The 15,426-nt window shown below is 39.5% G+C and overlaps 1 long non-coding RNA gene across 5 annotated transcripts in view; it reads left to right on the top strand.

Annotated features, from left to right (window-relative positions):
- Positions 1–3,396: 3,396 nt before the first annotated feature.
- LOC137481847 (uncharacterized) overlaps positions 3,397–15,426 on the top strand; it is a 38,567-nt gene continuing 26,537 nt past the window's right edge. For all 5 annotated transcript variants that reach the window (XR_011003716.1, XR_011003714.1, XR_011003715.1 and 2 more), the window contains exons 1-3: positions 3,397–3,668; positions 3,975–4,023; positions 14,018–14,092. This is a non-coding gene — a long non-coding RNA (uncharacterized lncRNA). The remainder of the gene's footprint in view (positions 3,669–3,974; positions 4,024–14,017; positions 14,093–15,426) is intronic.

The following is a 15,426-nucleotide window of genomic DNA, read 5'->3' as shown; positions in this document are numbered from 1 at the left end:
CACTGCAAAGACACAATGGAACTGTGTCATCCTTGAGATTCCCATACACATCACCCATTCCCCACTCATCATTTTCCTTCACATTTTGTGCTGCAAAGGTGATTCATTTACACAGAACAAATACCACTGGGCAGAAATCAATGTCTGCACAGAAGCTATTTTTAATGCTGTTTAGAATAGCACACACTTTTTCCTGAAATGTGTTCAAAGATCATCATTCATATGACAAAATTGTGTGTTTGCTCATGTAATTTCTGTTTGGTATTTTGGATTTCAGAGAAGACAGGAGCTGCTTGAGAGCAAAGAATTGCTAAAATGATAAACATGCTACCATTTGAACTCTTGAAAGTGCCCATAAAAACTGACACGTCAGTAGTGGATTAACATTAAAAGCTCCGGTATACAACAGGAAGCAGGGCTTAAATCTGGGGAAAACAATAGGCAGCAAGAGCCTTTGTATCTGGGAAGGATTTCCTTGTTTTATATTTGCTTGTAAACATGGCATGGATTCTGCTGAAACATGTGGGGCAGTTTTAGTGATTTACATGTCTGAGAACTTTCCCTGGTGACAAAAATAGCAGGGATTTTATTTTTAAAACTTAAATAAAATGCTCACTAATCTGATTGCAGGGGGCACAGAAGCTTCTATTTCTACTCACTGCATTCAGAGCTGTTAAACTGTAATATTCCCAGTCAGATGTGTAACAATGCTTCTCGTTTTCAAAGCCAAATGAATCATACAGAGATGCCACACCAACCAGGTCTTATTCTTTCTTACTTCCAGTGAAAATTAATGATTCTTTTAAAACTTATTTCCAAATCTTCTGGGTTTGTAATCTGCCCTAAGCAAAGTTCTGACTGTTAAATCTTAATTCCCTCATTTTATGCTTGCCATATTTATAAAAAGAAATTTGACCTGATGTTTTAAATTTTTCGGAATTGATGTTTGTTACCCAGTGGCACAAGTACTTCTAGCCTTTTAAACCTGCTTTGTGCTTCTAAATTAGTTTCAAGAAAGTGATTTACTTATTAATGATTGAAGACATTTACTAATGCAGAATTTTTCTAGTTTGGATCCTACCACCTCATATAGCAAGATGTTATATAATATGAAGAAATAAGCTTTGCAACAAGTGCTTCAAGTGAATTAATAATCTGAATTTCAAGGTCAGTGATACTTTTTGTGCCAAGATGGCTATTGTTGCTTGGCCGTGCTGGTCTCTGCAGGCCAGAAAGTGGCTTTAAATAAACATCAAGCTAAGAAACCAAAGAAATGCTTAATGACATACACATGGTAACTAAAGACATGGTGCTACTGGGAAATTAATCAATTTCTTTAGTCCTCTCATAATTAGGTTTACAGCCTTTAGGGAAGAGCTATGGTTAGGAAGATAGAGAACAAATGTTTGGGGGTGGGGGGTGGAGGGGGGTGGGAAGAGGGAGGTCCAGGGAGAACCAGCCTTGATGGACAATAATCATTAATATGTCAACTGAATTAATATCTAAATCTAAATGCCAACTGGACCTCTTTCTGCAGTCTAAATACTCATTTTACTGTATTTTTCTCCTACAAATAAGAGCTGAAGGCCATGGAGGCAGTTCCTAGACAGGCATTTTCATGCCATTATTTCCTGAGGAGTGCTGGTTTGCCTAACAGAACCCTAAAGGTCCAGAAAAACTCTGCTTCCATGTTATGCTTTCACATGGGAGTTTAAAAGCTCAGAAAAAAATCACATAAAATGCCAACATTATACACCTAAACCTGGATATAAAATTATGAGAGAAGTGGTGGATCTTTTATACAGATTGCTCTTCACACAGACCAGTTTCAAAGGATTTGTACAAGCCAAGGAAGAACTGATTAGCTCAGGATGCAGCACAGAGCAGGATGATTTGCCTTGTTCCAGCAGCCCAGGGTCAGCAGCCTTGCAAGCTTGCCAGACAGTATTTTCTTTTCCCAAATTAGAAGTTGTGTGTGCCAATAGTAGGTTTCCTGGTTAATTCTGAACTGTAAATTGAGGGAGAGCCAGGTGCCCTGGCCTCATCCAGAGTCAGGATAGAGCTAACCAGTGAGTCCAGAGGATCTCACTGCCCTGAAATTCAGCAGGGGCTGTGAGCCCCTGGTTGCCATACAAGGGGTACTTTGACCAGTCACCAGTGACTGTACCCTAGAAAGCAGCTCCTCTCTTGCAGCATTCTGGTATAAGAAGAAAGTTATGATTTTCAAGAATCTAGCAGATTTAAATAAAATGGAAAAACAAACCATCACTATGGGCATGCACTATAATTGCACTAGGTGCAATATCAAGACAGGAAAACATATGTCATAGTTAAAAGTATTTTCTCACTTTGAGACCTTATTTAAATTATGAAAAAAGCAGTAAATTGATTCTGACACTCTTCTACCATTGGATTGAAACATCAGTAAAGTTTCTTTTCCAGTTCTTGATAGTCTTTCAGTGCTCATGTGGCAGATGTTCCTCCGCCCAAGCACTGTCAGACACTCATTGGTTTTGTGCGTGCATAAAATGATGGCTGACAGCACTGGGGGTATGGAGTGAGTGTTCCAAGTTGCACTGGTGCAGGCTGCTGCTAATATTAGAACAGAATGAAAGCTCACTTCCTGGAGGCATCAGCAAGCTTTAGTTGCAAATTTTTTTTCAGTTGCATCAGACATGTGGAATAAATTATCATAAACTGCTTGTGATTAAATGTAAAGTACCAGGAGGATTTGCAATAGTTAATCCCTTTATTTCTGGAGTCAGTGAAGGGCAAATTAAGCTCAAGACTGATACATAACTGGTTTTCATTAAACTAATGCTCTTATATTATAGAATTGTTTGGTTTAATTATGGAACATAATTTTAGAAATTATAAGCTTTAGAAAAAAGGCAGTCAGCAATGTATACTAGTCTGTAACTGATGTTATTCTGCATGAACCACAAGTTTATACTGGGATACTTCTAAAGTGACATTAGAGATACTAAAACTTGCTCCAACATTTCATAATAGACTAGATCTTACTTTGTACCAATATATTACATGGCTATGGCTAAGAGCAGATTTATTCCCTAAATTCTGCTGAAAGATAATCCTCTATTTCCATATATTTTAATTTCAACAAAGTTTTAGGAGACAGTTTTGCTTTCCATTTAACTAAAATAGATGAGATTCTGACATCTGAAAGGATTTACCTCAGCAAATGTGACTTAATGTTAAAAAAAAAAAAAAACCTCAAACAATTAAATCAAATTTTGTTAGCATGCAAAAGGAATTAACTTCTGGTCTGGGAAAGTGTGTGAATAAAAAAGAAAGCAAGCAGAGAATAGTAAATGCACTTGGTTTCTCATTCAGTTCCTTCTCTATTTCTCCTTCTTTTCCCTTTATGTATGTACCAAAGGAGCAGTCCCCAGGGACGTTTGTGATGTAAATGCAGCCGTGTCTGGAGCTCTGGACAGGAGGTGCTATGAAGAAGGATTTCTCCTCCTTCAGTGGCAGAACAGGGAGCTCTGGGTTGCTGGTGAGTTCTCTGGTCCAGAGAGGAGCACGATCCTGTTGGCTGAGCACGTCCTTTGCCCAGCAATGATGCTGGGTTAAGTGGATTATCTGCGTGGCTCCAGGTGTTGAGGTAAACCTCAACCTCTAAGCCTGTGGTTTCATGAGGCAAAGTGAGCTGATTTAGTAGTTTACCACTGCTGAAAGGATAATCTTGTTTCTTTGCTCCTAGCTAACACACCTAACACTTTCTGTGTGTTATCTAGCCCTTGAGAGAGTCCACTTTAACCTGCTCACCCTGCAGGAAAAGGACAGGATTTTCTTGAGTTAATAAACTGAATTGATTCACGAGAATAGGTGATTAGTGCCGTGGTTTTGCCAAGTAGCAAGGGTGGGACCATAACAAAGATGGGAGGAATGGCATAAAAGAGAATGGAAACAGAATCTTACCCTTTTTTGGTTTTTTTTGTTTTTCTCAGGTTCTTGTGAAACTACACCATGAAATGCAGCCCTGATTTATCTGAGAAGGTAAATAGAAGTGTTTATTTAGGTAACTGGAAAATACTTCATTGTTAAAGGCAAAGCAGTAGGTAGTGGAAGAGCATGGAGAGATGTTTGTGTTGGTACGTGTGCTTCTTGTTTGCCCTATTTATAGCAAACATTCTTTTTAAATACATGCCGAGTTAATTAGGTAAGGACTTTTCTTGAACTAAATGGCATTTTTGTGTGTCACATGATACCTTTGAAACACTGACTTCTGCACTGAAGGATCAGAAGACTGGAATAGAAAAAGAGGAGACTATGTGCACACATCCTTCTTGACAAGGGAAAGCAAAGGCATCTCTGAATTAGGTCTGATTGGACTGATTTCCTTGTGCATGTTGTCTTTTTCCATCTGGAAATTTCTTTCTTGGAGGAATTTGAGCTGTTTCTACGTTTGTCCAGGATTTATGGATGTTCAGTTGCTTAGGCAGAGACACTGTGCAGTTTGGAGATTCCAGATATGTCCATGTTTCATTTTCAGAACAGACACAGAGTGCATTTGCAGTAAGTCAGATGTTTTTTGGGCACTAGCACAGAAGCCTCCTGTGGATCTAATATGAGTAGTCTTGATAATTCCAACATGAACCAGAAGCACTGGAGTATTTTATAATAAGCATGTAGTTTTCGCTGTCCGTGAAATCTTGCAAAGTATGGCAGCCAAGCCCTGCTGTAGGGAATTGTGGGGCTGTAACATGCAGGAGTAGAAAAGAAAGGAAACAAAAGTGTAATATCAGTATGTGCAGTGATCTTGGCTGAAACACAAAACATGTTGCCTTTTGTAAATAGAACTTGCCAGGGCTATACTGAAAGCTGTGAACATCAATTCAGAGAATGCAACTTTTCCTGGAGGGTAGGATTTTTTTGCTGATTTTCTACAAATTTTGCCCAATTGGATGTCCTCTCTGTTCAGCAGGTACACTGCATTCTTAAGCATTGACATGCAGTTCAGTGAGTTTAAACCCTGGGGAACAATATTCCTTCAAGGTTTGCCTGCAAGGTTTCTGTCCCAAAGCACTTCAAACATCCTTCCCCCCAGGACCCACCCTGACTTACTGTTGGAGGTGGTACACAATCAGTAGCAGTCTCCTTCAGTCAGATGGGTGTGCTAATAAGCTAAAGACAACAGGCAAAGGAAATACTATTCAGAGGTCCTGAGGTCCCAAGGGCTATGACTCAGATTTGGGACAGGGTGCGAGGAATTGCTTTATTTGGTATCTGTTGCCTTCTCCAGCGCTGTGTCATTGTTAAAAGTGAAAGACTCATGCACCCAACTCTTTTCTCCTTGTTTATAAGGGCGAGGTATGTGGATCATACTGCTGTTAAACAAACAGAAGCATACAAGGTTTTCCATGTTCTAGGTGTAACTTGGCTGAGGAACTGAGGCTGAGGAATCCAGAGTTAAGACTGCTGTTGCAGACATAATTAACTCCAGCACCATTACGTGTACTGCAGCTACGCAGCTCCATGTGGGCCATCCACTGCCTACCCAGTTCCATGTAAAAGGCTCTGGATACTTATTCAAGTGTGTCTGATTTAGCATGGGACTATGTAAATACCTCACAACATCTGAAAAATTTCTAAGAATGTGGTGTTTACAAGATAAGAAAGTACAAGTGGGTGCCCTAACTGCAACTGTAGCAGCAATTACCAGTGTAATGTGGCATGAGAGGAATAATCATAGTAAATTATAATTATAATCCTCTGACCTGGCATTGATTTACAGAAGTGTTGTGGCTGTAGTTTTAGAATGCTTGGCAGAGAACTCTGAGCATTCTAAAACCATTCCTTCAGATACCACATGCTTTAAGTTTTAGGTTATTTTAAAAACTGTATTTGATTCAGGCTTGTGTTAATTTTATAATGAAAGAGACAAGAGCTCATTAAGAAAAAACTGATGCTTTTATACTCTGTGGTTTTGCAGCTAGTGGCTGTTATTTGAGGTAAATCACTTATATGAATGCACTAATATCCACCATTGAGCTTGTTACCCACAGCAGGTTTTGGAACTAAATAAATTTTAGCTTTCCTCTGACTGCAGTCAGGACTGAGGTTTGCTCATGTCAGCAAACGCATGTGTTGCTGTACTGCTGGTGATTGTGAGGAGTTACTGAACAAACTCAAGGCAAGGACTCTGCATTCACTTTCTTATATGGCTGTCATGCCCTAATGACCAAAATGGAATACTGGGAATGCTGCATTTAAACCAAGTCTGACAGCAAGGATTAACTGGGACAAGCACTGATTTGAACTTGACTGTGAATGTTTCTGAAATATACAAGTAGGAAGAGGTAAATATTGAATGTGAGGGACATCCTGATCCTTTTATGTGAGCTCACTATTTAGTAGGGAGAGGGAGAAGTTACTTTTACATTTTATGAATGCCTAAGGATCTGAGCATGCTCTGTCAAGCAGGATACAGAGCAGACTGCAGCTCTGCTCTGTGTCTGTTAAGGAAATGAGCCCCACCTCTGCTAAAATGGGCAAAACATCCTTGGTAAACAGAGCATTGGGCAGAGCTTACACAATTAGCAATTACTCCATGAAACCCACGCTGGCCACTGCCCAACTTCAACTGAACTTTTATCCTCCTACAACATTTTGTTTAGAAACTATTTTTAAACAGTAATGCTCTCTAGCAACACCCATCCTAGAGGACATCAGCTGCTCTGACCGCCATCTCAACTCCTGCTTAAATTGGGAACAGAAGATGCCACCTCTAACAGAAATGATGAAAATCAGTGGCCAGTACTTCATGTCTTATACTTCTTCATTAATGGAAAGGAAACAAATGACTCCCACAATGCTGTATTGTTACACTCAGTCATGCACAAAGGCTTCTTTAGAGTCATTGTGACAGCGTGTTCTTCATGACGGAAAGTGAATATGTTGGAAAGCCATCAGCCAGGGACCTGAAATCATCTCTGTCCTCGGTTTGGATTCAAACTGTGTGCCAGAGACAAGGAGTATTCTGCTGATTCCAGGTTATGCAAGCAAGATTATGCCTTAGTTACCTTTCAACAATCAATGTAATTTTGTAATTTGACAAAAAAATTTAATCTTTAGTCATCTGCTACTTCCAATAATGTCTTAGAGCACCTCATGGAAAGTGTCGGCAAAGCAGCCACTGCTCTGTGACAATTTTTGAGTTCAAATAGATGGGTAGTTGCCCAGAACTACTTGAAACAGTATTAACCATTGATGTTTTCCCAAATCAAGTATCTCCTTCCTTTCCTACCAGCATAATCAGCTTCTCAGCACTATTAACTGGCTGGTTACACTCTAAGCATAGTTATATTGCAGCCATGGTCTCTTTTTGAAAATAGGATTGAAAGCAGCACATACAAAGAGGAAGAGATGTAGAGAAAACAGGAGGACAGAATTTACTTTTGTTTCATAATCCAATTGCTTTGGATACACTGAATCAATGGGGCTATTCCAGCTCGGAGAGTAAGGCCTGCTCATGTGACTACGTGCTTGGAATCCCAAACTCTGCCAATTCATGCTGGCATAACTAAAGAGATTCCTGCCTCCAGCTCTCTGCCTGTTCTCCTAGATGCTGTCAGGCCAGTGGGAGGGGTGGCAGCTGGGCAGTGTTCTTGCCCTGAGACACCCAGTCTGGGGTAGCAGAACAAGCAGCCATAAAATTCAGTTTTTACTGTCCTGTGAGCAGCAGTTGCTGAAGGCTCAAATTCACAGTCCTTTATGGATTTTGACTTCAGCAGCTGAAAAGGTCACTATCCTGCTAGCACTCATTACTCCAGCAAAAATTGTAATAGGAGCCTTCAAACTAATCACAGGGGGTTAAACCCTGTTCTTCAGAGCTGTCACCAGTATGGATTTGTCAAAATCATTGCTTGCATCCAAGGTCAGTGAAGTCAATTAGCCAATGTGTATTTATATGCATGTACACACATGCTTTTAAATACACTTCTGCCTGTTAACTACGGTCTCCTGGTGAGTGTTTGATTCCTCTATGGCTCTAAAATGAAGCTGGTTTTGTCAGCAGTTTGTCAAATCCTATACTGTGAGATTTTCCCACCAAGAGGAGTAGTAGCAGAGCAGCACTGTGGGAAAAGTGATTTACTGCACACATGTTATAAGGGAAGTTGCTCTGAAGAATATTTATATTTATGATTTAAATGAGATCATCTGGGGATTTTTCTCAAGAAAGGAGTAAGAAAAATTTAAATGGATGCAGCTCTGTGTTGGTGTGAGTAGTGGCCATGATTTTTTTGTGGGAATATATGAAAAAACCTCAAAACTCTTGCTCTGATTTTGAAAAATAATGTAAGAGTTATTTTGGGAGTATAGCCTCCAAATTCCTACCCTTTGGGTGTAAAGCAGGCAAATGTCTGGTTTTTTGGAATAAAAAATGCTGCCAGTAGATAAATGTTTGGAATTATTTTGACTGCAGCCAGCAAATATATCTCATCACTATGGTTGCAAAAAACAAACACCCACCAAAGAACTGTATCTGACACAGGGAAAATAATTAAGGGAAATGGAACAATTTGCAGCTTGTATTAAATTCTTTGCGTTCCCTCACACAAATCAGAAGTTAGAGGGTGAACTGTGACCTTGATGTGAATATTCTGTTTGAGTTCTTGCCATTATGACAGTAGCAAATAGGGCAAACACTACTCAAAAATAGAAAGGAACTTGAGCTCTAGCCTCCTACACTGAACCATTTTCCATCCCACATTTTTGATAATCGATGTGAATTCAAGAGCATAGTTTTGCTTTTGAGTCCAAATTGAAAATAATTCGGGTTTTTTACCTCTGGTTTGGATGTAGTTAAAGACAACAGAACTTCCCAGAAGCACCTTACTGTTAGGAGTTCTGCCAGCTCAAGTTCAATGGGATCAGTCCATAGTTGAGCAAGCAATGCAGTTCTGTACCGCTAACAAAAATAATTTCCTATAAAATAGATTTTGGTATTTGGGGCACAGCTCACATTGGAATGGCTGATGCCCTTCCACATTGATGTGTTGTGCAGCTGGTAAACCATCAGCATTTAGAACCAGCCTGAACATTAAATTTATGCTGTGTTTTTATGAGCAGGGTTGGTTGTAAGTAGCCATGAAGCATTGTCTCTTCCAGGACCTAAGGTGACAATTTTTAGTAGAGAGGTGGAGCCAGAGGAAGACACTGCAGCTATTCCAGAAGAAGGTGCCAGTTTTTATCAATCCAAGGGCTAAGATGTAGATGACACCCCTTCTCCTAACAAACAGCCAAACAAATAAACCCACCACCAAACCCATCCCTGGGGTTAAGAACCTTAGTTCCACATTGTCCTATCTATAGTTTTCTGCTAAGAATGACCTGGAGGATCATTGTTTGCTTTGCTGTGAGTGATTCTATCAAGACAAGCTATGCTAGCAGTTCTAATGGCTAGGGTTTGGGTTAACCTTAGGATTAGGTTTAGGATTAACGTTAGGCTCTAGAGAGTCAAATATCCTGCAGGTCCAGGAACAGTGGGGCTGAAAACGGCATGCCAAATTGATCCCGGCAGGGCATCACCATTGCTGCTCCTACATCTTTCTAGTCTGAACCAGCCATGGCATTTGGTTTGAGTTTGGGGTAGGGCTAAGTTTAGGATGAGGGTTAGACTTAAGTTTAGGGTTTAGAGAATCAAACATCCTACAGGTCCAGGAACACTGGGGCTGGAAAACGCTTGTCAAAATGATCCTAGCAGGGTCCCAACATTGCTGCTCCTACATCTTTCTGATCTGGACCACCCACGGTATTGGGTCAGCAGTGTTCATGGTAGTGGTCAGGGCTGTGGTTATGTTAATTGGTAGGAGTAGTGTTTAGTATGGTGTTTAGGGGTCTGGTTAGGGCAGTGTTTAGGGTAGTGTTTGTGGCAGTTGTTAGGCCCAGTGGTGTGTGTTAGATTTAGTTTTAGGGATGAGAGAGTCAAAGACCCTACAGCACCAGGAACACTGGGGCTGGTAAAGGCATGCCAAGGCAATCCTTCCTATTTCTCTGGAAAGATATTATTTCTCCTAATATTTCTGAAAAATGGCGCACATCCATGGGACATGCATCTCATTCTCTCCTAGGATGCAATGATGAAATAATACATAGAAAACTTCAAAACACTGCATTAATTCTTCATTCAAAAAAATGTGAATGTTCCTTTGCTACACTCCATCATTTTTTTGGAGAAAGTGAATCAGCAAAGCTTACAGACATGTGAATCCATATCAGTAAAATAGTTAACCCTAGTAAATTCCTCCTAATATGCTTATTATTTCAGACTATCCCATACAAAGAGAAACACTATCTCACAGATAGCACAGAGCTTACACTGAAACCAAAAAATATCTGCATAGTTATGAAGGTACTGTAGAATTAAGTAACACCATGATTCACTTCCAAAATCTTTTTGACATCACCTTACTTAAAAGTAAACTTCCCTTTTAAATTGCAGTTTACGGATACCCACAAACCTTAGAGCAAGTGATTCCAAGCTAGGAAAGGAATGAGGATGTTCTACATTACCTCTTTTTAAGTATTTTGCACTGGAAAATATACTGAAATTAAGAATTTTCAATTAGTTTATGTAATTTACCTATAAATTTTAGAAAAGTAAGCCGTCAATCCATTTACCTCCCCCCTTCCCCAGACAGCAGTAGGGTGACATCATATAAAGGGAATGAACACAGTGCTGAAAGTGTCCTGCTGGTTTGTATTAGCCTCCCTGATCAGGCACATCCTGTGTAGCACCAGTTCAGCTTTACCAGTCTGGAAATAGACAGATAGTCTATGTGAACAAAGAGTGAACCAAGAGTTCACTGTGTAGAGAAGCTTCCCAGCACCCAGCAAGTAGAGAGCAAAGCTGTTGAGAACTTTTCAAAGGTGAATGCACAGTGATTCCTCTTCAGACACAGCACACTTCTGTACAAACTTAACATGTCCTCCTCCTTCAAAATACTAACGCAGGAATGAGCAGGATGAGAGATAAAAGAGGTTAAAATTATTATAAGTAGTCTTTCTAAGTGACACCCTTCATCCTGTCAGATGTCAAAATGCTTTCTGAAACAGATGGAGCAACTAACCTGGAAACTAAGGAGAAAGTGGGTCAGTAGGCAAGGAAGGGAAAAATAAATCCTTTTTTTTTAGAACAAATGGGGTGCCATGTTCAGGCCTGATAGCAGACACTGCTCGCAAAATTTGGTTTTGTGGCGCTTTGATGAGGGTTTTCTGTGGCTCCTGTTACACATGTAAACAGCAAACCTATGTATATCTTATTAATAGCTGTGAAAACTTCATTCTGTGAGGATGGATTTGAGAACCTCTGTGCTGAGAAGGGAGGGTGGGGTGGCATTTCTTCCCTTGATACAAATTTGGACTCTGATACTGTTAATAACAGCTGTGTGTGTAACTGTGGAGCTGCCAAAAATGAAATGAAAGGCAACTTAAATATTTTTTCCTTCCTGAGTCCAACACCTATACAATCCCTTTTGTCTATCCATTCTGTCAGTGTGTTAAATTTGTGTATGCTCCATAGTAGCTAACTTATTTTTAAATGCTGGACAGCCAAAAGAAATTTCTGTTTTCCATTATGGAATCCCTTCTTGAAACATTTGATAAATTAACTGTGTCAAAACATAATCTTATCCCTAATTTTTAATTCCTTTGTGAAAAGCTTGAGTAATACAGTATTTATGTGTCTATGAGTAATGAAAGCAACAGCAATTTAATAGTAACTTATTTAGTGTGTTTGTTACTTATATCTCCACAGTCATCAACTGAAATGGAGGTGATGTTCAGTTCCATATTACCAGTGATAATAAAGGTAGTTGTATCACTGTAGTTAATCAATGGATGCTTTGAAAATTAAGGTCTTAAAGAAGAGTAGAGAAAAGGAAGGAAACCACCAACACACCTTGTGTTTGGACTGGGTATTTGCTGAAAGATCTCAGCCCACTGGTAGGAGGTAAACTGAGCAGCTGGGTCGGCAGAGATGGACAGACAGCTGGTTTTGTCTGGCATGCAGGTGTTTAACTTGGCTGCCTGCAGGTTAGCTATGAGATGCCAGATTTTCTGAGGGAATCACCTTGTTTGAGAAGAAGTGACTCTTGTCCATTCCCATAGCAAGGTTGGTGAATGAGGCTATGGCTGTTTTCACATCCTCTCTGCTCACCTCTTTGACACAGCCCAAAAACCCCAATCACCTTCTGTTGGATTTAGATGGGAGAGAAAACAGGATTTGCAAGTATGGTATGGTGAGCTTGCCTTTTCTTGTATTAGAAACAAAAGATGTAACAAAACCAGATGTTGCTGTGATGTTTAATATTGAAACTTCTGTTAATGTTATGTCATTCTTCAGAGAGTTCTTTTTAGTTTGATTTTGATAGTCTGACAAACATTAGCTGAGCTCTGTGTGCTTTTATTTGAAATAATGTTTTTCAGTAGTTCCTAGATGAGCTAGTACTCGATTGTGAGTATTTTGGGATTCGCTGCTGTGAAAGTTTTGGGGTTGACCCAAAAGTAAAACTGCAGAAATAGCTGTATAACATCAGCAAAGGCAGTTTGCTCCTTTCTAAGTTGTAGTAAGCCATAAAGTAAATGTAATGCACTGGTAATAGATGTCAACTGAGAATCTTCATGAATGGTGTCAGATACACATGATTAATGTGCTGTCTGCTAGAACAGACTGTCAAATACAGACTTGTATAAGTAAGTTAAATAAGTTTGCCCTGAGCATAATATTGTCATCAGTGCACTTTTCCTCCGATGTGTGATTGCAGCCTGACTGATCTGGGAGTGCTGTTAAAGGCAAAGTTCTCCTGTTGCATTTTTGTTCTGTGACCTTACTGCCCTGTCAAGCAATCATTTGATTCCTCTTGCAACTTTTATGTTTCCTGTATGGGATCAGATCTGTAAGAGTCCAGGCAACCTCTCTTAAAGTCAGACATAAAGTTCTGACGTTGTAAAAGGAGAATAGTTGAATGTTCATCTTTGTTATCTTCAATCAAGAAATATAAATATATGCAGAGTAAAATATTTTGTTCTGGCTCTGCAACAAAAGCTGCATTTCATTACTTTATCTTATAAACCCTCAAAATGCTATGAAAAAAAGCACCAATACTGTTCTGTATGAATGCAGGTTGTGCAGTCAGCCTCCTGAACATTGCACTGAAAATCAAATTCCCACCATCAAAGTGCACTTGGTCTGAAGAACTTGCTGCCACATCTGTATATTGTGCTAAAGAAAACCGTGTGAAGCTTGTCAACTGAATTAACATTAATTTTTGTTGGCATGACACTGTAGCAGCAGTTATATTCAGTTAACAAGTAGCTCCTAAAAATGCTGATTTTTTTAAGTGCTGCCCATATTCCTCTTTGTTCTCATGTGATACCACTGACTAAAGCCTTACACTTAATAATGTATCTCAAGAAATGTTATGGAATCTCTTGACCTATTACACAGCAGTCCAGGAGTGTTAGCTTATTTAGCCAGGATGTATCTGAAGTATTTCAGCATCTGCCTTAGAACATGCACATAGCTGTAATCGAAATATGGGGTGTGGGTTGTGTTTTAGACATCCACAGTGTTTTAGCTTATCTAATCAGGCTGCTTGTATGACATGCTTAGTTACAGCCATATTACTGTTTTTCATCATAGGAGTGGTAGGTGCAAAGCTATTAAGACATGGCCTGCAAATCCAGATCAGCCACTGAAATACCATATGAAAACTGGGTGGAGTGGTAAAGGTATTACACAAACTAATTGAGATTTTTTGGGGTAGATTTATTGATTTTTGTCGAGTGGGTGAAATTTAGAAAATAATGCTGTGGGTCTGAACAAATTACCTCCCAAGTGAGCAGTGCTCTTCTTAGGACAGTGGCCTGTCCTCAGCCTGAATGGGTACAGGTGCCTAGGGCCAGCACACCCGGGGCTCAGAAGAATAAGAGGGTAGTTGTAATTGTAAAATCAAATTGTAAAATGATTGGCACCTTCTTCTCATAGCTGGTACTGCAGATTTACCCCACTGAAGTTCCTCAGAAGACCTGCATGCTGGAAAATGCACAGTTCTGGGAGAAGGTAAGGAGAACCAGCTTCTCACCACAGTGCAGCACCCCAGAGAAGTTTGCAAAAGTCAATCACAGCTGGAGCCTGTACTCCCAGCCTGAGGTAACCCATCAAATTTTGCTCCTGAAGGGTCATTTTGCTTTTAATGTGCCTCTTAATCAGTTCTTGCATTCGTGCCAGAGAACAAGCTGACAATCAATCAGCTTAACTTAAAAGAGAGGGTGCAAGCTTTGCTGTCCTCAGTCCTGTGAGATTGCTCTGGAAGACACAGTGTCTGCTTCACCCTTCTTCCCTGGGGTACTGCAGCTCCCTATAGATTCTAACTGATGGCTGAGCAGCACAAATTCCATGTCTGATTGTGTCATGGCTGGTGTTTTACTGTAGTGACTGGTCTATTATGCAAGTCTGTGGTTACACTGTAATCAAAAATCCATATGGCTTGGGAATACAGGATAGGATAACAATTATTAGTGTAAGGTCAGCTTGAACCCTTAGGTGTTGAGTTGTCACCAAAAATATTTGGTTTCCCTTTAATATACTACACAGCAGATTGCCTTCTTATTCTAAGTGAAAAACTGATATTGAATTAGAAGTCCTTGCTCTATATGAAGAAAACTCAGAATACTTAAAAGAGGGGAACATAAGGGCAGTCATATAGAATGTGATATATGAAACAAGAGCCAAGTTAAAAAATGATTAGCTGTTTGCCAGCCAAAGAAAACAAGTCTCTGTGAGACCTAACCTGCCTACTCCTCTCCTAAGGCTCATATACCAACTCATGGGAGCTCTGCAGTGGAAATGTACATTTAATTCTGATTTGTTTTACTTGGCAGTTGTATTCCTCCAACCTTACTGATTTCAGCATTCAATATTTTAATGATGCAGTTCAATAAAAAATACCTAAGATCTTAGTCAATCAGTCCTGAAAAATAATACAAATATCACTTCCATTTAATGACACATGGCAATATTCCCAATGATTGATTCAGAAGAAGAGTGACTAGAGCTGCACATAGTACTATAGGGTATAGGTAAGTAATATATTTACACAGTGGCAAAAAGATATTTCTTGGTTTGTTCTCTATTCATTCCTGATTATTCTTTCTTAGGCTTTTCTGTGTGAATTTATTCTAAGAGATGTTGAGTGATTTGGAAAGAAAAAGTTAAGAAAACTGGTCAGTATTTTGGGTCTACTTTGAAAAGCATAAACAACCAAACTATGTTTACCTATTTAGTGTATTTAAAAGTAGTAATTTAGAAAACAAGTAATTTACTGAATTTCACCAGCAAATCACAGATTTGACAAGTCCTTGAACAATCCTTAGCAGAAAAATTTAGGACTGGTG

The sequence above is a fragment of the Anomalospiza imberbis genome, chromosome 13 (assembly GCF_031753505.1).
Source record: "Anomalospiza imberbis isolate Cuckoo-Finch-1a 21T00152 chromosome 13, ASM3175350v1, whole genome shotgun sequence".
Classification (NCBI taxonomy): Eukaryota; Metazoa; Chordata; class Aves; order Passeriformes; family Viduidae; genus Anomalospiza; species Anomalospiza imberbis.
Note: the sequence above shows the minus strand (reverse complement) of the source record. Positions and strands in the feature narration are given on the sequence as shown.